Genomic DNA, 22,128 nt, shown 5'->3' on the forward strand with positions numbered 1-22,128 from the left:
GGGCCCAGCCTGTGGTCTGTGCCGGGCTGAGCCCCCGAGGGAGGGGCTGCTGCGCTCCCGCCACCCTGCCCTGAGGGATGGCACGGAGGGCACAGGTGCTCTCCTGCCTTGGGCCACTCGCCTTGGCTTTGCTCTTGATGGCCGCCACGAGCTGCCCTGTGGCCTCAGACAGGGGCCCTCCCCATAGGAGGGGCTGGTGGTGCCCCAGCCATGTCCTTCCCACCCCCGCAGGGGCACAGGGCCCCGGACAGTCACAGCTGAGCTCTGACCTTGGCCCGTCCGACTCTGCTTGTCAGATGGGCCGTCCTTAGGTGCCCAGGATGGATTGGGGCGGCTGCGTGGCGCGCAGCGGGCACCCAGGATAGCTCTGTTGTTATTCTTATTTTCAGGGCCATGTGAAGAGCTCATAAAACTGCTCCCTGCCCCCACTGGGCTCGTGCTGGGCTGGAGGGGAACTGTGTGAAGTTCACGGCAAGATTTCCCCCCCCCCCGCTTCCTGTTAGCCACCCATGTGGAACCAGATACTCAGGAAAGATTCACAGATCAGTAAACCGGGCCCAGAGAAGTTAAGAGACTGGCCCAAAGTCACACAGCCAGCTAAGAACCCGGTTCTCTGGACCCAGCTCTACTCCTGTCCCTTGTCCACACCTCGGTGTCAACGGGGATACAGGGCATTGTGGGGCTATGGGCATGGGCATGGAGCTGGCTGTTGGGCATGAGGGTGAGGGGCATCATTCCTCGAAAATAAAACATGCTCTCCAACGGGGGCCCAGCCCCGGTTTGCCATCCTGAACCCGTCTGCAGCTCAGTGGGGGCACGGCCCTCCCTCCTACGGGGTTCCTGGCTCTCAGCAGCCCCTTCCTTCCAGCTGGGGTCGGCCTGATCTGCGGGCAACCTGGAAGGTCATACAAGAGCTCATGCCTGGCTCGCAGGAGCCCCGGGCTGCCGCTGCGCACACATCACAGTGGGGGGCAGAAGCCGCAGACGGGAGTAAAAATAGCGAGGGTTTCCACGGGAGCCCGCCCTCCCTGCTCCGGAGCCTGGCGGGGAGGGCGCAGGGCCTGTGGCCTGGGCACGAGTCCTCAGCTGTGTGTCCCTGGGGACTCCCCGTCCACTGGTGGGCAGGGCGCTCGCAGCTGTACACGTGAAGAGTCTCCACCCTCCTCGGGTCCTCGACCCCCGTGCCAGGCTGGCTGGGGCAGCGAGGGGTGAAGTCTGAGCTCTGAAGTGGCCCCTCTGACTCACGACCCTGGGCCAGAACCTGAGATCAGCTTCCCCAGCAGGAAGAGGGCAGTGAGGACCCCGCGACAGGACCTGCTGGAAGCGAGTCTGCTCGGCCCGGCTCCAGGGAAGGGGCAGGCGGCCCAGGGCCTCAGGAGGCCATCACTACCCACCGGGTGTCCCGGCAGGCTGCATAAACTGTACAGGGACACCACCTTTGCTGGCGTGGGGTCGTGGCCACCCGGTGGACCCAAGGTGTGGCGCACACGTACGTGGACAGCTCCAGGGACAGTCGCAGCCGGCCAGACTGAATTCTCCCCACGCCACTGGCTATGGCCCCAGGAAGGCTGAGACCTCGGCCCAGGACACTCCACCCGTGAAGAAGCTGGGACCAGGTCAGTGCCAGCCCCGGGGCGTCGTGAAGGTGACCTGCAGGAGAAGCGGAAGTCGCCCCGGGTCGAGAGCGCTGAACTCCGCCCAGCCATCGGGCCCAGGGAGCAGGCGCGACTCTCAGGGCACTGGGGGGAGGCTGCAGCCGGTGAGGGAGCCACGGCTCAGCGACACCCGTCTCTGTGGCTCACACCCATGTGGGACCCGTGGTGGGTGTCTTTGGGGTGTGTCTGTGGACACGTGCACACACACACACACCAACACACACGCCCATGCTCAGACACACACACTTATGTACACACACACTCACACATGCTCATGCACACCCATGTACATGCTCCCACACGTGCTCACATTCATGCACACACACACATTCATACACATGCTCATGCACACCCATGCACATGCTCCTACACATGCTCACATTCAGGCACACACATATGCACCTCCTGCACATGCATGCACACATTCATGCACATGGACACACAGACATACAGACACACATGACCCTTGCACATGCATGCTCCCGCACACATACACACATGCACAGAAACACACTCCACCCATGCAGTGCATGCACGGTAGGGACGGACGGAGAGCCGGGGACTTGGAGTTCTCCCCTTGGGAGGAGACCCACGACTCAAGGTGACCTTTCCCTCCAGAGCCCACGGAGCCCAGGCCTCTCTGCTCTGGGGCCCCGCTCAGGCCTCGGCTGCCCGGCGGCCAGGGCGTGGGCTCACAGCAGCCGCCGTGTCCTCCAGGATGTCTGCACCCCAAGGGTCCCCCTCACGCCCTGCTCTTCCTTTATGGAAGTCTCGCTGCCCTCCCCGAGGTCCAGCTCGTGCCCTGTCCTGGGTGAGTGTGCTGGGCGTAGAGCTGCCTTCCACGGTGGACACGTTCCCGGCCCGCACCAAGGAGGGAAGGCTCCTGGGGATCCTGCCACCCTCTGGGCTGAGGACGGGCCTCCTGTACGAGCAGACACGCCCAGGCGGGCCGGGCACAAGGCGCGTGGGCTGCCAGGGAGTGGGGGCCCGGGCTGCCAGGGTGGGAGCGTGGCAGGCCCAGCCACACGGGAGCCGAACACAGCGGCAGGCCAGGCTGAGGGCCACGTGCTTGAGCGGCCTCTCCCTGTGTGGTCCTGGACGTGGCCGAGACGGCTGCTGGGTCAGGTGTGGTCACCCCAGTACCAGGAGGGTGACAGTCGGCTGCCAGTTAACCCCGTACCACATGGTGCCCTGAGGTCCCACCGACCTGGGGAGGCGGAGCTTCTGCACAGTCTGAACTGCTGTCCCTGGTGTCTCCACACCGAGTGGCCAGGTGCTAGGCAAGGCTTACATGGAACACGGGGGCACTGAAGGCCACAGGTATGACCTTGTCCCCTCGGAGCACAGAGTGGCCAGCCAACTCCCCACGCACAACTAGCCATTAGCCACATGGCCGTGAGGGCATCAGTTGGCATCTGAAGCATTCGGTGACTGTGGGAGTGACATCTACTGTGTTCTAGCCTGGTGGCACAGACCTGTGGGGTGGCCCCTGGGCCGTCACATGCACTTTCCTGTTCCCTGCCGTCACCATGGGGTGGAAGCCCGGGTTGGCTCTGCCCGTTCCTGCCCTCTGTGCCCTCAGCGGGAGCCTGCACTGCACTTTCCAGACTCTCGTGCCAGGGTGATGGCCAGACTCTGTGATGGACAGGAGCCACTGTCCCCTGCAGGGGCGGTCACTGAGGGCTGCCGGGCCTCTCCTCTCACTCTGTGCAGCACCCCTGGCTCTCTTGCTCCTCTAGCCCCGAGGGCCAGGGAGTCTTGCTGTGTGGCCAGTCTCCAGGGACACCACCTGCACCCTCTCCTCTCCAGCCCCGTGGGTGCTTGGCCAGCCAATCACTTCTCTGCCTGAATCGGCTGCAGAGCGGCTTGCTTTGTGGAGCGGGCATGTTGATTGTTTTCAGATTCTGTGTATCACAGACCCTTTATCTACTCACTTGGAGGTAACAGGGAAGTCCTTGCACAGAGCTGTCCTCTGGCTCTGTCCCCTGGGTGGTCACAGAGCACTCACTTTTTAATAGAACCAGTTGAGGGCAGGCATGGTGTGGGCAAGGGGACGTCCCCAGGAAAGGCTGCCCGCAGAAGAACCCGAGACCTGGCTGTCCTCCCCAGCGCCCAGGTCGGCCCGGGGGACCTTTCCTGGTCATCGTTACCTCCTTGATCTCCCGACATGAGCCAGGACCCCCAGACAAGAGCAGCCGTGCTCACGTTGGAGGATTGGAGAGGCCCAGGACTTCTGAGCTGGGAGGCTCAGAGGACCCAGGTGGCCAGATGAGTGCCACCAAGCACACACTATGGGCCTGGGTGACAGTCTCCAAGTATCAGCTCGGAGCCAGGACACTGTGCCTTCAGGGCACGCTCTCGACATCTCACAGGCAGATCAGGTGGCAGACAGGTGAGGTGGCCGGGTGCCCTCCTCCTGTCCCACGGCAGAGCTGGCCTCTGCAGCCGTCGAGCTCAGGGAGGTCGTAAGAAGTCCTCCAAACACACCACAAATCCAAACCAAAATCTTCGTCCAAAAGAAGGGAAACCAGCAGTAGCTAAGTGCCTCCTCTGTACACGGCCCTTCATAGATCAGGAAACACAAGTCGGTTGTCACAGGTTAAGAAACTGCGTTTCGAAGCTCGGTTCTTTGGGGGAAGCATTTCAGCTCAGGCCACCGTGAGACTCTCATCAGCCTAAGCAGCACGGACAGAAGGAGGCCCGCGGAGCCCGCAGAGGGCAGTGACCGCCTCCACGTGCAGACCCTGGTGGTCTGCGTGGACCACCAACCCCCAGCCAGCAGCACAACCTACTTGCAGCGGGTCCTGTTACACATCTAAAGTGGATCATTTTGCAACAAATCGTTTTGGGGACCCCTGGAAGGTGAGCACCGCAGGAGGAGTTTCCCGGAGACCAGGAGAGGAGTCCACACGGAGCCCAGGGCTTGCCAGCCCGTGCCACCCAAGGCCATCCCTGCCCCAGGACTCGCCGCCCCAGCTGCCTCGGGTGGACCATGGCCAAGGCCACAGGGTCACAGTGGGCCCCGATGGCCCTGGGACTCATCGTGGCTGAACATGTTGGAGAACAAGCGCTGACCACCAGCCTCAGCCCCACCGAGGCTGCCGTCCCACGAGGAGGTGGAGAGGCACCTGCACTATCCACACCGAACCACACAGTCATCCCTCGGTGTCCCCAGGGGACGCATCCCAGGACCCCTGGACACTGAGATGGAGGATCGGGAAGTCCTCATATGAAGCAAAGTCGGACTTCCACGGGACGCGCACACAGGGTCCTGTGTACTTTGAATCACCCCTAGATGACCAGCAAGGACACAATGGAGCTGCCACATTGTTATTTGTGTCACTCAGGGAGAATGACAAGAGAGAAAGTCCCACACGTCAGGATGATGTGATCTTTAAAACAGTATCTTGACCCGCAGCAGCTGGATCTGCAGAGGCAGAGGGCCACCTGCTGATGTGAGGGCCACTCTGGGTGGCCGGGGACGAGGGCTCTCCTCTTGCCTGGCCCCAGGCGGCGTCTGCAGATGAGACAACAGCCCAGCGACAGTCAGACCCAGCGAGCGTGTGTCCAGCCCGGAGCCGGCCCTGCAAAGCCGGCTCTGCCCAGCTCTGGAACACCTCGCGCGGCCAGCGCCCACCGGGATGTGTGAGGGCTCAGCAGGCGGCCGGGACGGAGCTGCGTGGCCCAGGCTGGTGCTCAACCCCAGCCCTCTGAGCTCCTCGGAGCTGTGCTAGCCACAGGCCCACCCTCGGGCCGCTTCAGAGACAGGCCTCTTCCTCCATGAGACCCTCCCAGAGCCCTTCGCCCTCCTGGGGAGAAGAGGAGGCCTGACCCCGCATTTCCGCGCCTCACCGAGGGCCTGGCTCCCTGTGGCTGGGTGGACAGGCTGGGCGAGGGGCCCGCACCTGCCCTCGGGGTAGGGAGTGTGGAGGTCACACTGCTGAAAGGGCACCCGGCCCCACAGCACCTGTCACCTGTCTAGACCTTCAGGGAGCCCGGGTGCCGGGCCCCGCATGGGGGCTGCAGGGACCTGGGGTCCTCACCCTGAGAGCTCCCGAGGCCAGGAGGCGGGTACAACCCACTGCCCGGGTATCAGGGCCACAGCAGACGCACACAGAGCCGGTCGGCACCAGAGGTGGGGACAAGGTCTGTCTCCCCGATCCAGACGGGAGTGCAGGGGCGAGGCCAAGGTCCCCGGAGGTGGGTGCCTGCCTGTGGGACAGAGTTTACAGAAAGAGCCGTGGGGACCCTCCCTGGATCCATCCTGTCCACAGTGTGACTCACAGGTCATTCCATCGAGAGGCCCAGTCGCCTTGCCCAGGCCTTGAGTCCAGGCTGGCCTTGGGGCCCCACCGACAGTCCCAGCCCAGACCCAAGTCCAGACTCCCGGGCCTGGTTCCAGTCCTGCTCCGCCTCTGGCTTCGAGACTGTGTCCCCGCCTCCGTGTCCTCACCTGCCGTGGTGCCCCCGGCAAGCAGGGGTCGGAGGCCAGGTGCCCAGGAGGGCCTGGGGATAGTGTGTCAAGTCACTGCTGCGCCCGCCTCGTGCGTCACTTGTAGCCCGAGGCCCTCGACCCCGCAGAGCGACTCCCAGAGCCCTCGAGAGCCTCGGAGCCGCTCCCGTGGGCCGGCTCGGGGAACCCCAGGCCCTCGCTGTCCCCTCCACCCCCACCCTGTGTCCCTGCGAACCAGTCCTGAGATGGGGCCTCCCCATGGCCCCTGCGCCCACGGGCCTCAGCAGCTCAGCCACGGCGGCCCTTGGCTCCCTGCCCTCGGCCTTCACACCCCTCAGTGACCTCTGGCTCCTTGCCCCTGTTCCTGGGAACACCCCTGCCCCGGGTGACACGGATCCTGCCCCAGGTCGGGATGTGCCCCAGGTGAAGACCCTCCACCCCGGCACCCCGGCACCCCGGCACCCCGGCCCCTGCTGGCTGTCGCTGCCCCCACCCCCGCTGTTTGCAGGTGTGCCCGCCGCCCAGGGCCCTGCAGAGACCTCGCCCCGGACGGTGTCGGCCACACAGCCAGGCTGCCGAGGAGCGGATCCGTGTCTGACACATGTCACCACTGTCATCGGAGACGTGACAGCCACAGGAGGACAGAGGCTGGCGGGGGCAGCGCAGCAGATCACCACACACAGTGGGGCCGTGGCGCTCCGGGACGAGCGGAGGCAGGGAGGCTCTGCTGGAGGGGCAGAGAGGAGGCCTCCAGCTGGGCCCTGCGGGGGCAGTGGGAGTTGGGCCGGTGGACAGGCAGGGAAGGGCGTCACGCGCAGAGCCAGCGGGTGACGAGGCTGAGCGCGCTCACACCTGGGCCTGAGCGGCCGCGCTCCTGACAGCGGCCTTCAACTGTCATCATGAAGGGGAGGCCAGCTCCAGCCCCGCGAGGCCTGATGGTGACATCATGCCCAAGACGGGAAGTGGACCTCCAGGGCCTTGGCTGTCCTTGCTGGACACTTCAGGGTGGGTACAGGTGACCCCTGGAGCCTGGGCCTCCCTGGTCAACACAGCCTTAGGGCCCGGCCCCTCCCACTCCTTGGGTGTCACTGCTGCCTCTGTGCCTCGAGGGCAGAGCTGGGGGCTGTGACGGGGCCTGTGCCCACCTGGGCCGGGACACCCTGGCTCTTTAGGCTAGGCTCTGGCCTTGGGGAGGACCGTGGTGATGGGACGGGCCCTGGGGATGGAGAGGAGAGGGCCTGGCATCCGCAGGCGGCGGAGGAGGTGGGCAGAGGCAGGAGACCCTCGGGCAGGAGGGCTGGCCCCCGACCGTCACCACTGGTGCCTTTCACGGCCAGCAGGGCCTCGCCAGGGCGGACCGGTGACAAGGCTGTGTTCCTGCGCTGGTGAGCTCAGGGAAGAGGAGCCGTGAGCTCAGAGCGGGCCGGCCACCAGCCAGATGGGGCGCTGTCGGGCAGGGCACAGGCGGAGCTCAGGCCGGGCCCCTCCTGGGCGCAGGACGTGCCTCTGCTCAGGGAAGCGGCCTTTGGCCTGGGCCCCGAGCAGGAGCTGGGCAGCCGGAGCACGGGATCGCAGGAGCAGCTGACAGTCAAGTGTCACCTCGGGAGTGGCCTGTCCCCGACCCCAGCACAAATGCCCAAGGCTGCCAGCTCAGGCCACATCTGCTGGGCCGGGCTTCACCAGGCGGAGTCCAGGAGCCCGAAGGACACGGAGCCCTTCTCTGTGTCCCTGGGGTCACTGGGCCAGGGCCGGGAGGGGGAGGGGTGGCTGGGGAGGACAGGCCAGGCTGGTGCTTCTGAGCCCACGGCCCTCCCACCGGCAGGGGCCACCCTGGCCCTGGCTCGGACCGAAGGACAGTGGCTGTGAACTGAGGCCAAGCGGAGCCTGGGGACAGGGCCTGTCAGAGGCTGCGGCAGGGCTGCCAAACCCAGGGCCTTCCCCGTGACCGCTGAGCGGGGAGGAAGCTGGGGACACTCTTCCTGCCACCATCTCCTCCGGGCCCAGGGGAGGAGGGACGGAGATGTGCAGGAAGAGCGCGCGGCCGTGTGGCTGGGGGCGGCAGGATACTTTGAGCAGCTCAGTCTGCGTTCCCCTGGAGACAAGGCTCAGGCCGCGCGCATCTGTGCTCAGCAAGAGGCCTGTCGCGGGGTCAGCGTGCCAAGTGGGCGTGGCCACAGCCGCCCCCAGGGAGGTAGGCTTCCAGGGCTCTGCCTGGCTCTGCCAGGGGCCCCACTGCATCATGGACACAGAGCAGGCCTCAGCATGGTTTCTTGTGTGCCCCAGGCCAACCCAGGCAACTGGGCAGGCCCGTTGCACTCCCTGCCTCTCCCCTCCCTTGCCCTGGACACATGCTTCTTATGACGTGACCTCTGATCCTGCTGCTTGCCAGGGTTCACTATTGTTTCTAGTGCCACCTGCACACCCCCTTGTGTCCAAGTTAAAACAGAAAGGAAACATTCAAGAAAGATGGTGTCCACCCCCCGGTCTGCCTCTCTGTGTCACACTAACCGGCAGCTCCAACCTGAAAACGATTATGCCGACGTGGGTTCTGGGCTCATGGGGCTTTGGCAGCGTTGCGCCTCTACATGGGGACAGTCTGCCCCCTGGAGGCCTGGCCAACCTCAGATCTGCCCAGAAATGGCCAGGCACAGAGGGCGGCTGAGCCTGGCTGAGGGCCGTGCCTCCACCCCCTCTGCTGTGGAGGCTCCCATGTGCCTCCCTCGCCCTGAGGCCCCCTGGACAAGTCAGGCCCCTCCAGGAGGCCACCGTGACTGCTTCTCTGTGCTTCAAGGCCAGGGTCAGCACCGGGTGGGGCCGCGGCCTCAGGCCACCAGGAGGGCAGCCCTGCTCTGTCCACAGGCACAGGCACCCTGGGGTCTCCTACCAGTTACTCTGGCGCGGGCCTCGGGCAGTGCCCTGGGGAGGGAGGCCTGCGTGTTCCTGGGTGGCAGCCAGAGTTGGTGGCTGCAGAGAAACGGGGTGTTCGGCCATCAGCCCAGAGTGGGGGCGCCTGCAAGATGGGGGGGGCGTGGCGCCCGCAGGCTGAGCCGAGGGGCCCCTGCAGAGGCCCCCCCACGGCTGGAGGAAAGGCCTGGACATCTGTCCTAGCGCCGCGTGGCCGTGCGCACCTTGGGGTCAGCACACAGTCTGGGGGGTCCCTGCAGAAATGCCATGAATTAAAACCACTGTGACACCTGGGGACCTGAGGCCACCGCAGACGCCGCAGCAGGAGCCAGCTTGGCCTGGTGGGAAGCCCAGGAGGCTGCCAACGCGGGCGCCAAAGGGCTCGCCTTCACCCGCTGCGCTGGCCCTAGACAGGGGCCTGCTGCCCGCTGCCCCGCATGGGCTCCAGGCCAGGCCTCGTCAGGGCTACTGCCCCTGCCCTGCCCTGCCCTGCCCTGTCCCTGCCCTGCCCCTGCCCTGCCCTGCCCTGCCCTGCTCCACTCTGTCAGGAGAGCCCCCTCGTCCTGCCGCTGGACAAACCCAAGGACGACGGATAGTGCCTGCTGGACGCAGTGGTGGCCGTCTCAGGCAGTGCTCAGTGACGTGGTGTGACGGGCCAGCAGTGGGCCCTGTCCAAACACCCCTGCAGGGAAGGCCAGCTGCAAAGGCACCAGCGTGTCCTCCTTGGGTCCCCGCTGTGGCCTAGGGCCGTGGCCTGGGCGCTGACGCCACCAGTCACCGGGCTCTGCACACGTCCGGGGTGACGCGGACCCAAGGAGGACACGACAGGGGTCACTGGAGTCCCTTCCCAAGTGGGGAAGGGGTCTGGGCCTCACGGCCGGGCTCCAGGCAGAAGGCGGGGCCGGCAGGGGGACACCGTCCTCCCAGGGCCGGCGGGGGCTCTGCAACCCCCAAGCCTGCTGGGTCCTGGTTCCAGATTCTGAGCCTGGTAAGGGTGACGTCAGCCAGGGCGGGGCTCCCGAGGTCACCGTGACGGCACGTGTCAAAGTCCCCACTCTGTCCCACTTCTGAGAACGGGACAGTGTCTTCCAGGAGGTGGTTTAGGTAGCATGAGGCTCAGGGTGGCCTTGGCCATCTGATGGGCCCTCAGAAGAAGGGGAGATGGGGACACAGGACCCGAGACGCCCCGGGAGGAGCCAGCCTGCGACACTGGTCCCCCACTTTTGGCCCCTGGAGGTGGGACGGTGGCTGCTCTTTATGAGCCACCCGTCTCTGCACTCTGTGCGGACCGTCCCCATCTCAGGGAGTTCAGCTGCTACCAGGTGCCCCAGGCCCAGGGGCTCGTAAACCCCACGTACCCCCTCAGCCCCGGAGGCCGGGAGCCCGCCATCAGCCCTGGGGACGCCGAGTCTGCCATGGCTGCTTCCCGGCTCCCAGGTGGCCATGTGACATGGTGTCCTGGCTCGTGGGAACAGGTCACCAGTCCTACCCACCTCCCACAGCCCGGCCCCTAACTCTCAGGGGATGAGGTTGATGGGACACAGGGCCTTGGAGACACAGCACTCATCCCAGGACCCCGGTGCGCAAGGCAAAGCAGAGGCCTGACCACAGCCCAGCCAGCGCCCACCTTCAGCCCTGGCCTCTGTTCTCGGTCACACGCTGAGAGGAGGGCGGCTGTCACAACAGGATGGCTCCCACCCGGGAGACAGCCCTGACTCAGGCCGCGAACCTGCATCGTGGGATCTGGCAGCCAAAGGGACAGGCTCCAGCTTTATCCCCTGCACCCAGAACAGTGCCCGGCATACAGCAGGCGCTCAGCGAGTACCTGCTGACTGCAGGGATGACCACTCGGGTCCCTCCAGGGATGAAAGCTGAAGACGTGCCCTGGGTTCTCGCCACAGCCCCAAGAAGGGGCCCTGGGGTGGGGCGCGGGTGCCCACTGAGTGTCCGCTCCGTTATGCCCCCTCTGCTCTGTGCTGTGGCGGCCTGAGATGCCCCCCGCTGGGAGCGCCCACTGTGGCCCAGCGCCTGGGGCCTGGCAGTCTTCCCGAGGTTGCAGGCAGGAGAGGTGCCCCGGCCCCCGGGGGTGGGGGGGGGGTCGATGGCGTCAGAGGAGCAGGGACTGAAGGCTTCCCTCTCCTCCCCCTCGACCCTGGGCCGCACCAGCCCCGGGTGTTTTTGATCACATGACTGCCCAGGCTCTGTGTCACTCCAATGGTTGAGCTGGGCGCTGCAGCCTGGCTGCGGGACCCCGCGGCAGCTGGTCCTAGGAGCCAGCCCCTTCCCCATGGGAGGTGCACACCCTCAGGTGGTCTGGTCCCAGTGGCAGATGAGGGTGACTAGGCCTCCAGTGGGGACGCTCCTCAAGGGACTGCCACCGTGGCCAAGTGCTACCCACTAGGGTTGAGACAGGGCACAGCCGAGACCGTTGGATGGGCAGCAAGGTGGTGCTTAACTTCATCCAGTCCATTCCCACTCACCACTCCAGGCTGTACACCCACCCACTGTTCACTGTCCATCCAACCATCCAACTGTCTCTCTATCCATCATCCATCCATGCATCCATCCATCCACCCATCCATGCATCCATCCATCTACCCATCCATCCATCATCCATCTATCCATCCACCCACTCATCCACCCACCCATCCATGCATCCATCCACCTAGCCATTCATCTGTCCATCCAACCATCCAACTGTCTCTCTATCCATCATCCATCCATCTACCCATCCATCCATCCTTCCAACTGTCCATCCAACTACCCACCCATCCACCCATCCATCCACCTAGTCATTCATCTATCCATCCAACCATGCAACTGTCTGTTCATCTATCCATCCAACCATCCAACTGTCTCTCCATCTATCAACCATTCATCCATTCACCCATCCATCCACCCATCCATCTACCCATCCATCCATCCATCATCCATCCATCCATCTACCCATCCACCGATCCATCCATCCACCTAGCCATTCATCTATCCGTCCAACCATCCAGCTCTCTGTCCATCCATCATCCATCCACCCATCCATCTACCCATCCATCCATCCTTCCAACCATCCATCCAGCTATCCACCGATCCACCCATCCATCCATCTGACCATCCATCAGGTGAGTCTCGGGCACAGGTAAAACCAGTACTGATGAAAGACGAGGGAGATTTCCAGGGCCAGAGCCAGGCACCGTGGCTCTGAGACCTGCGTGTGTTTCATGAGCCCAGTTCCTGGCCTTGAGCCGTCTGCCATCTTCCCGGTCCCTTGTCTGTCTCCCCCCAGGACTCCAGGGCGGGTCCTGCCACACCGTAGAACAGGTCCATTCCTGTTTCCCGTCAGGTACCCTCTGCAGCAGGCTCCACTAGATAGGAACCCTACTGCGGAAATGCGATGGTAAGTGCCCGCTAGTTCAGACTGCGAGATGTCCCTCTTTCACTCTGGCCCCGTGATGGAATTCTAACATCCAAGGTCCAGGTCCTCATTCCCATGTCACAGAACAGCAAGGGGAGCGTCAGTACAGGCTCAGTGTCACGGCCTCAAGTCAGCGGCAGTGAGGGCTCGGATCCAGGAGAGCCGAGGCTCTACTCCACCAAACACAGCCACGGCCGACCCGATCTTCTCCCTTCAGCTCACGCAAAACCACGGCACATACAGCAGCTCCCGCCCTTTGCGGGCTGAGCCTTGATCCTTTCCCAGGTGGCCAGTGGTCTGCTGCGCTCGCCCAGCACCGAGCTGCGCCTGGTGTGCAGAGGGGCCCGAGCCGCGGCTCGCAGGCCCACAGGCTGCCCTGAAGCCACCAGCAAAACCCAGGGTGGCCCCCTAAGGACATCTCAATTACTGGGCTTCCCCAGGGCTGTGAGGGGACACTCCCAGGCCCCAGCTGACGATGGCCCCGAGGCCCCGATGGAACGATGTTCCGGCCAGCAGAACAGTGCATTCTCCAGCTGCTGCTGGCGTTGGTGGCCCCTCTGCCCTGACCACCGCTCATTCCCATGTCAGGAGGGACATGTCCAAGTGGCCCTTAAGTCACTGGCCTGGGAACCCACAGGAGGGCCCTGCCACTTCAGGGCATCTCGATGTGACTCACTCCCTGTCCCTGGAGGGGACTGTAGATGGCCAGGTGGGAGAACAGAAAGGGGGCAGGGGATGGAGGGGGGCAGGGTGGGCACCCCAGCTCCTGACAGCCTGGGCCCCTGGTTGGGACTGCAGGATGGGCAGGGTCAGTGATGTCCGGGTGGGGTGTGGAGGGCACGGCGCACAGAAGGGCAGACACCGTGATGGGCCAGAGGACACAGAAATCACCACAGGCAACAAGAGAGGGTGAGGTGACCGGCCCGCAACAGGATCCCTGGAAAGGCTGGGAGCAGGGGCCAGCGCCGTGTCCCCCACCCCGGGAGGCCAGCCTCCTGTCCTGGAAGGCATGGTGGGGTGGGCGTCAGGCTGCTCCTCTCGGGCAGCTGTCACCAGGAGCCACGACCCCTCCCTCCCGGGGGCACCCTCTCCTACTCAAAGCCCCGGGGCCAGCCAGGCTGCTGTGCAGAGCCGCGTCCCTGGCCCAGCCCTCCTCCCTGTCCACTCCACAGCCTGCAGGAGCCTTCTGAGCAGGTCCCTCCATGTTGAGGTGACCCCACTGTGTGCTGCACGTCATCTCCTCCAGGGACTCTGAGGGCGGACAGCACACGGGGAGCTGGCCCTCCCTGACCTCCTGTTGGCCCTGCTGCAGTGAGACTGGACGCTCGCCTGCTGCCCTCACTGAGGCTGGGCACCTGCCTCCGGGATCCCTGTCTTCACAGCACCCTCTGTGAGATGCAGGACCACTGACCCCGCTCTCACCTGACCACCTTAGGAGTGGCCAGCGGGGGGAGGCAGGGGACAGGCATGGTCATCAGGACTGTCCCGCTCTGTGCCACGGTCATGACAACCAGGGACAGCTGCAGACCTCAGCTCTGGAAGGCATGACCCTGAGGCCCCCCCCAAAGTGCCCTGCACCCAGCACCCCTCTGTTCAGCCTCCCGGGCAGTCTGCCCCTCTCCCCTCCACCCGCCTGGCCAGCCCGGCAGACCTCGGACACAGCCATGGCCCCCTGTGTGCTCCCTCCACAGTGCCACCCCAGCCCCGCCCATCTCGGCTGCCCACGCCTGGCACAGTAAATCCTCCATAAATGTCAGAGGAGGGAGGAGGAGGAGGAGCAGAACTGCCCCGAGGCCCTCAGCGCTGGAGGCTCTCCGTCACCCTGCCTACCCTGCTCCTGGCCAGGAGAACTGGACGGGCCGAAGGGCTTGCCCAGGGCCACACGCAGGGAAGGACTGGCTGGGGCGCCCAGCTCCGAGCTCAGCCCCCCGCACCACAGCCCCTAGGAGGCTCTGCCTGCTCCCAGGAGCTCCCAGCGGCTCCCAGGGCACCCGCCACGGGCACTACCATGCTCAGCTCTGGCAAGTCCCCATGAGATGCTACTGTCCCAGGCTGCCATGGAGCAAGTCCCACGGGGGTGGAACCCCCTGGGCACGAGGCCCACAGGCAGAGTGGGCGAGGGAAGAGCAGGCGCCATCTTCCGGAAGAGGGGCTGCTGTCCTGGCCCTGGCCTGGCTGATGCCCTGCCGTCTCTGGAGAGGGGCAGGAAGAGACCAACCCTGCCGCAGTCTGGCTGGGCACAAATCACGAGCCACTGTGTTAGACCACGACGCAAGAAAAGACCACTGACTCCAATTAAAATCAAATTAAAGCAAGCTTCTTATTTCGACCGGCCGGGCTGCCTTGCCCATCAAAATCGTGGGAGCCAAGGACAGCGGCGAGGCTTCTTTGTGGCCCAGTTTTATAGCCCAAAAAGTTACACAAAGGGGGGTTACAGATAACAACACTCTGAGGACCATAACACAAGTTTACATTTTTTGCTGGCCCTGGCATCAGAATTTATGCAGATCTTAGAGACTCAGAGAGGGTCGTTATCCGGCCAGGGAAGGCCAGAATTCATGAGGTGTCACTAAGGTTTAGGAAAGGGTTGTTATCTGGTCAGGGAAAACCGGACATGGGTGAGTTCAGGGCACGGGCAGGCATTGCAATCAGCTTTACAACATCAACTAATGGCCAGGCCCTACAGACATCCTGATATTTTTACAGAAAACAGAAATGAATCCTTCATAACTTGTGACAAGCTGGCTTCTGATCTAATGAGATAACTAGGCTAGGTATATCAACTCAAGCAGGAACAAACTTTATTTCCGAACTCCCACAGCACTCCACGCACACTCCCCGGGAACTCTCCCGAACGCCACCCAACCAGAACTCCCTCCACCGGAACTTCACCAACCAACCAACGGGAACTCCCCAGGAATTCCCGCGAGAACTCCAAAGTAGCGGGCGCCCAGGCAGACAGTAAAGGTCTAATATACAATTGAATACGCAGCCTGTTTCAATCCAGCATCATCCAGTCACAGCAATTACAGACAGCTTAACTTACTATCATCATCTTAATGGCGCGCCTCTCAACCATTACTTCTGGCAAAATGCCAGGGGCCGTTCTGACCCGGCTGTGGCTCTCAGCACAACCCAGGGTCAGCCCAGCAGCACGCAGGGCCCGCAGCCCCGGCCCAGCTGTGCCGGCTCTGCTCAGGTCTGACAGGCCCCTTAAAGGTAAATATTCTGGAAAGGGGGGTCCTGGGGAATGAGACTGACCCAGGCTCACCACCCTTCCGGATGCAGGTGCGAGTCCGTGACCGTGGGCCCCACATCGGGTATGATGTGCCACCCACAGAGGACAACGGACTGTACGGCCACCTCGATACCGTCCGAAATGACATCCACGGACAACAGGACCTTCCTGCACACCCACCAGGACAGTCCTCCCAACTGAGGACGCGGGCAAACTGAATGACCTAAGGGTCCCCAAGAGTCAGAACAGGGGAACTGGCCGGGACGGGGGGTTCCCTTTGGTGGGTTTTGCTCTGAGACCATGGACACAGGGCAGTAAAACCACCTAAAATAACCCACGGATGGCCTGAGCATAGAGGGAGCGACAGAGGGGAGTCGGGGAACTGACCTGGTCCATGGGGTCTCCTCTGGAGAAAGGAAACAGGCGGAAAACAAAACTAAGGAAGACCCGGCGCTCGGAAGGTCGGTGTTCCTAGAGCTACCAACGGGGACGAGGCAGGAGGGCCCCAAGAACTGGGAGGGAGGCAGTGACCCCCAGCGGACGCTCAGCAGGGGCCCGGCCCAGGAGAGGCCACCAGCACCCACTCTGCGCCCGGCGACGGCAGCCGTGGAACCCGGGCAGGTGACTGGGGGGAGGCGGATCCCACAGAACCACCCACAGGCCCTGGGCTTCCAGTCCCTTCTTGCACATCCCTGATGGGGACTCCAAGGCAGCCTGGACACCACCCGTGCACACCCCGCAGCAAAGAGCCCCCAAATAGGAAAGGAGCCCTAAGATGCAGAGCTGGGACCAACGTCCCGTTACTCTTATCTAGTGCACCTCCTCCCACCCACGGCCCCCCGTCCCGCCACAGGGCCCCGGTGGCCGTGAGGGCAGGCACTTCTCCCGGGCTGTGGAGCTGAGGCTCAGGGGTGGGTGCGCAGCTGTGCACGCAGACGCCTGGCAGTAAGCTCTCAGCAACGTAGGGGACAGAGCCGACTCCCCACTTCAGGCCCTCCCAAGGGGTCCCGGGACGCAGAGGGTCAGGGGCTGCGGCGAGGAGGTGGCAGGAGAGGCGTCCTGGAAGAGGAGCGTGAACTCTGGGTGCCCCCGCAGCTGGTGCTGGGTGCCTCTGACCTTCTGCACACCACTGGTGCCGAAGAGCCACCTCCCAAGCCTGGGCGCTGATGTGACACCCAGACAACCGTCAGCGTCAGCGTATAAAATGCCACAAAGAGACGCCGCGAGGGCCAAAGTGGAAGGGTGACATAGTCAAAGACATCCAGAGACCTTCAGGGGGAGGGTGGCGAGGAGCAGGGGACGGCCCTGACGCAGACACCTTGGTGACTTCACCGCTGGGAAGGCCCAGTGTCGCACACGCAGGAGAGTTTGAAAGAAGACTTGAAAACCCGGACAACGATACACAGTCCACGGGGAAGGTGCAGCCCCAGAGAGGACGTCGCCGCCCTCAGTGACTGGAACCTGCCACAGCACTTGCTCCAAAGCAGGTGCAGCAAAACCCAGGGGGCCGGCGGGGAAAGGGGAGAGGTCACCGTGGGGCCAGAAAATGCCGACACTGGACTCCGGGGAGCATCTTCCGTCCTGGTGACCCTGCCGTGTGGGAATGTCACAGGCAGAGGGTGCCATGTCCACACCACCTGCTGCACGCTGCACCTTGGGGTCGGTGGCTCCCCTGCCGTCTCGGGGCCACGGGGGTCGGGAGCCTGCAGCTGGCTGGGGCCGCCCTGCATCAGGAGAGGCGGGCATCGCTGGCCAGCAGAGCCGGGGCAAGAGCCTGTCCACGCAAGGCTCCACGGCCCGCACCCCACCCCCATCCAGAGCCAGCGGTCTCACCTGGGGGCGCGTGACCTGGACGTCCAGCCACTACACACCCTCGCACACAGCTGACCAGGACGCACGGCCCCACCCGCTGACGCGGGGCAGCTTGAGAAGAGCCATCGCGGCCCCGGGTGCAGGGACCCGGGTCCCCAAGTGCCCCGTGCCGCCGCTGAGCAGCATGGGGAAGGCCCAGGCGGAAGTAGAAACAGGGTCCTGGGTCCCTGGGCCTCCGTGGCTACCTGACGGGCAGGTGGAGGTGCCTCGGGGGCAGAGCAAGAGGACAAGGTGGAAGGTCCAGGTGCCAGCCTCGTCAGAGGCCCCCCAGGGGCCACACTCCCAGCAAAAGCCGACTGAAGGGGGGGCTGGCAAGGGCCACTGTGGACCTTTAGATGTCATGTGCCGGGGACAGAGAGAGATGTTCAGTCCCCAAGAATTCACAAGTGACCCCAACAGTGACACCCAGTCTGATGACACAGTAACCGCAGCAGGCGTGACGTTGGCAAGACCCACGAGCCCGCCTCAGCCTGCGCGGGGGCTGCCCCGTGGGGTTCACCACGGGGAGGAGACCCCGACAGGGCCTGCACTGCCCGGGCACACACAGGCCTCCGCCCCTCGGCTTTTTCCTGGACAGTACAGCACAGCAAGGCTTCTGTGAGGCCCCAGGCCACCCAGCGGCCACCTGAGGTGCACAGGAGGTTCCGTGGGGGCTACGAGAAAGCACACCTGTCACCCGGGGATGGGGCGCCTGTGGTCCTGGGGCCCTGGACCGTCCCCTGCCGGCACGAGGGCCGACTGAGTGTGCAAGTCCTTGCACCTCTCCTACGTGTGTGCAAACCTGGCCTACGATCACGAGCCCGGGTCTGGACCACGGTCTATAGACGAACAGAGCTCGATAGTCACGGTGGCTCTTTAGCCCCCTGTAACTGGTCACCAACAGGGACCACGCCGCGCCTGCTCTGCACAGCTGTGTCACTCTGTTCAGATCCGGATCCCAGCAGGCGACCGGGGCCAGCACCACCGTCCTCCCTATTCCACATGCGGCACGGGGCGCGAGGTCAGGCGGCCAGCAGGGGCTGGGGAGGGGCAGCCGGCTGGGCGGTGGGCGGTTGCTGTGCACAGGGCCAGGCAGGGCATTCTGGGCGTGGGGCAGAACAGGGCTGTGGGGACACCAGGCCCGGTGTCAGAGGTGACAGATCAACAGAAGCCCCGGGCAGGCTTCTCGCCGTGGCTGTCCATCCTGGGGCTCCGGCAGGACGAGGCCCCTCCCGCCTCACGTGGCCAGCACTGCACAGGACTGTCCGCCCCTGGCCTCCCTGGCACACTGAGGCCCAAGCAGGCCAGGGGCCTGCATGGTTTCTGTCCCCAGCCTGGCCTGGGACTGTAGAGGTGGCAAAGTGACCATAGGCCTTGGGTTCAGTTGACCGGGTCAGACGGGCTCTGCTCAGAATCCAGAGCTTCAGAGACGCTGACCCAGAGGCCGCCTAGCAGGGCCCGGGCCTGCCCAGGGCCTCTCCCTGGCTCCTGCACCCAGCGCCTGCCACCTAGTGGCCAAGAGTGGCGCAGCGGCAGGGACACCAAGACGGCTGTAAGGGCCTCAGCCGACCCCGGGCACCAGGCTTCCTGCAGGGCCCTCCCGGGTGCAGATGGACCAACCTTGTTCACAGCCCGGGGTGGCGCTCGGTCTCCTGGACTTGGAGTCACCAGCACGTCCGTCCCACAGGGAGGGAAAGCAGGCACAGCTTCCCGGGAGTCCTGGCCCCGCTGACCTGGTGGGGCAGGAGGTCTGTGTGACCTCGGGGAAGGCGCCTACCCTCTCTGAGCTCCAGTGTCCTCGTTGGTCACAGTGAAGGCAAATTCCATCACCAGGGTCCAGGGCCACGTCTGCTGCCCAGCAGGAAGCAGGCACTGGACATGCCCTGGGCCTCCCCAGAAGCAGGCTCCTTCAGCCAGAGAAACGTCCTTTCGGCCATGTCCAGCCTAGAGAGCTCCACTCAGGAGGGCCTGCCTGGCCGACCGGGTCCCCCTCCAGAGCCCGTGTCGTGTGGTGGACAGGGATGCGAGCTCTGCAGACCGGGAGGCCCCGCAGGCCAGGGTGGACGGGTGGCGCACAGCAGGGGTCAGGCCAGGCTGCCCGGCACAAGCACATGCAGCCCGTCCCCTCCGGGAGCCTGAGGCCCTGAGGCCCCTCCAGCCAGGTGGTGGCCCCCGCAGCTTCTCAGACTCGTCTCTCTCCCCCAGAGTCTGGGCAGGTCCTGGGCAGCAGGGCTGGGCCTCGGCCTTTGCTCTGCCCTAACAGGGAGGAGGGAGGAGGGCTGGACCCCGTCAGAGGGAGCCCTGTGTACAGCCCGCTGCTCCTCGCTTGGGCCCCTCTGCCAGCCCCTCACTCCTCTGCACCCTGCTCCCTGCCAGGGAAGCAGAGTGACGCAGCGTGGTGCCCAGTGGCAGCTGCCCCTACCCTGAGGGCTGTGACTCAGGCCCGCCTCTGCCACTCATGGGCTGTGTGACCCGGAACAAGGCACCTGCCCTCTCTGAGCCCAAGTTTCTTCATGTGGCAAAGAGGAAACCAACCAGCCTTCAAGGGGGCCGGTGACAGCTGCAACCCATCCCCACCGACACTGTTCATCAAGCACCTACTGTGCGCAAGGGTCAAGCATCTGACTGTCCTTGAGACAGGCTGGACGAGGGCCAGTACTTCATGTTCAGGAAGGAGAAACCGAGGCACAGAGGCGGGGGAGGGCGAAGCTGACCAAGGAGTGTCCTGGGAGCCGGGCAAGGCCCTGGATCCGGCGTGGGCAGCAGGAGCTGGACATCGTCCTGACTGCCACATGCTCGTGGTGGCCATGGGTGGCTTGGCCAGGGTGGGTCGCGGCACTCCTGAGAGGACGCGGGGGCTACAGAGGGGCCTGAGCTCTGGCCGCGTGTGCAGGGACGCTGTGGGCCTGGCCACTTGTGGAGGACGCAGCCCACCAGCACCAGGCCCAGAGCTTTGCCCGCCCTCTGGGTAGACCCTCGCATGCCCTGAGTGGACTGCCAGGCCCTCTGAGGATGAGCAGGTGATCCAGGACTGGACAGGGGCCAGGGTCAGGGTGGGCGGATGATTCAAAGCCCCCAGTGAGACTCAGTCCTGGACATCTTCTCACAACGACGGGGAGGAGGGCCTCTGTTGCCACTGACATTGGCCTGGTGCCTCTGGTGGGCACCTCCACGTGGCTGGGGAAACTGGCTGATGCAGAGAATCCGAGGAAAGAGGGGGAAAAGCGTCCCGAGGCTCCGTGAGCACCTGGATGTAGCCATACCTGAAGCTGTCGATTCTGATTGAAAAGCCACTAATCCCCCTTTGGCTTCAGCCAGACGAGGTGTGAGCTGCCGTTTGTAACCCAGAGGCCTGACTGACGCAGAGGAGGCAGGCTCTGGGCCGGTGAGAGGTCCGGGAACTTCCAGGCCCGCAGGTGGCTGGCCGAGGCCGGGTGGCCCTGCGCCCTGGGCCGGGCCCCGGTTCCCAGGTGTGAGGTGCTGCTCCTCACCCAGAGCGTCACGGTCACCCCCCGGGCACCTTTCATGCCCGACACCCAGGCTGCTCCAAAAAGCAAGGGGAGGAGAGGAGGTGTGGACAGAGGCCTCTGTGGGCGTGGGAAGCCGCCAGGCCACTGCGCAGGAGGACCGTGGCGGAGGCCGCCAGCGGCCCACTCCCACTCTGTCCTCCACGTCTCCCTTAATGGCAGAGTGCCTGGGACGGAACCCACAGCTCCAAGCCTGCCTTAGGTTATGCTGTGGCCATAAGTCCCAGGCGGAAGCATAGTGGACCACGCGCGTCCTTAAGACTAGGGGGCGATCTTTTGCCTCTTCCTCCCTCCTCTACTGGAATGTAGACATGATGACTGGAGTGTAAGCAGCCACCTTGAACCGCGAGGTAGTCGATTAAGGATGTTGGAGTAGCAAGAATGGAGAAACTAGGTCCCTGTGCGTCTGATGTCCTCAGAGCAGCTCTGGATTCCCTTGTCTGCCTTTAACACAACGGGAACGAGCTGCTCTCTTGAGCCGTGGTTCTCCGTTGTTTTCCTGGCTTTCTGAGATGAACTTGAGCTGAACAGACCTGGAGGAGCAGGAGGTGCCGTGGGGACGGGGACGCAGAGGGGCCACCGTCTCTCCAAGACGGGAACACCTGGTTCCCACATTAACCCGAGAGCGTCCTGAGCCTACAGCAGTGTTCCCTCCAACTCCGCCAGCCCTGGTCCAGGTCACACAGGAGCCCTCCTCAGCGGCCGCAGCGGAGGCTGCCCTGGAGACGGAGCCCCGGGGGCGGGCGGGCCTGGCGGGCAGCGGGCGCTCCTGCCGAGACCTACCTGCCGCACCTTTGTCTTGTAACAACTCCAGTGAGTCCCTCTAATTTTAGTGGCAATGCTTCTGTTCCAATCAGGGATGGTTTGGGAGAAGTGGGCTGCGGGGAGCGTTCTTGGCACACCAGTGACAAGCCATCTCTACACGGCAGACGACGGTGACTGTGACCACCCTGATTCTAAATCTGGGTCGGGCTGGGTGGCGCCTCAGCCACGGGCGCGGTCGCGGCTCCAAGGCACAGGACCTTGCAGCCGGCCTACTGTGTGCCGGGGGGACATGGCCCCGTGTCGGGCAGGACTGGGGAGGAGCGCCC

General features: G+C 64.3%; 1 protein-coding gene across 4 annotated transcripts in view; it reads right to left on the reverse strand.

Moving 5' to 3' along the window:
• Positions 1 to 22,128, reverse strand: part of Shank2 (SH3 and multiple ankyrin repeat domains 2) — a 204,170-nt gene that overhangs the window by 158,628 nt on the left and 23,414 nt on the right. The window lies entirely within an intron of this gene.

This window comes from Marmota marmota, unplaced genomic scaffold (assembly GCF_001458135.2).
Source record: "Marmota marmota marmota unplaced genomic scaffold, marMar, whole genome shotgun sequence".
Taxonomy (NCBI): Eukaryota; Metazoa; Chordata; class Mammalia; order Rodentia; family Sciuridae; genus Marmota; species Marmota marmota.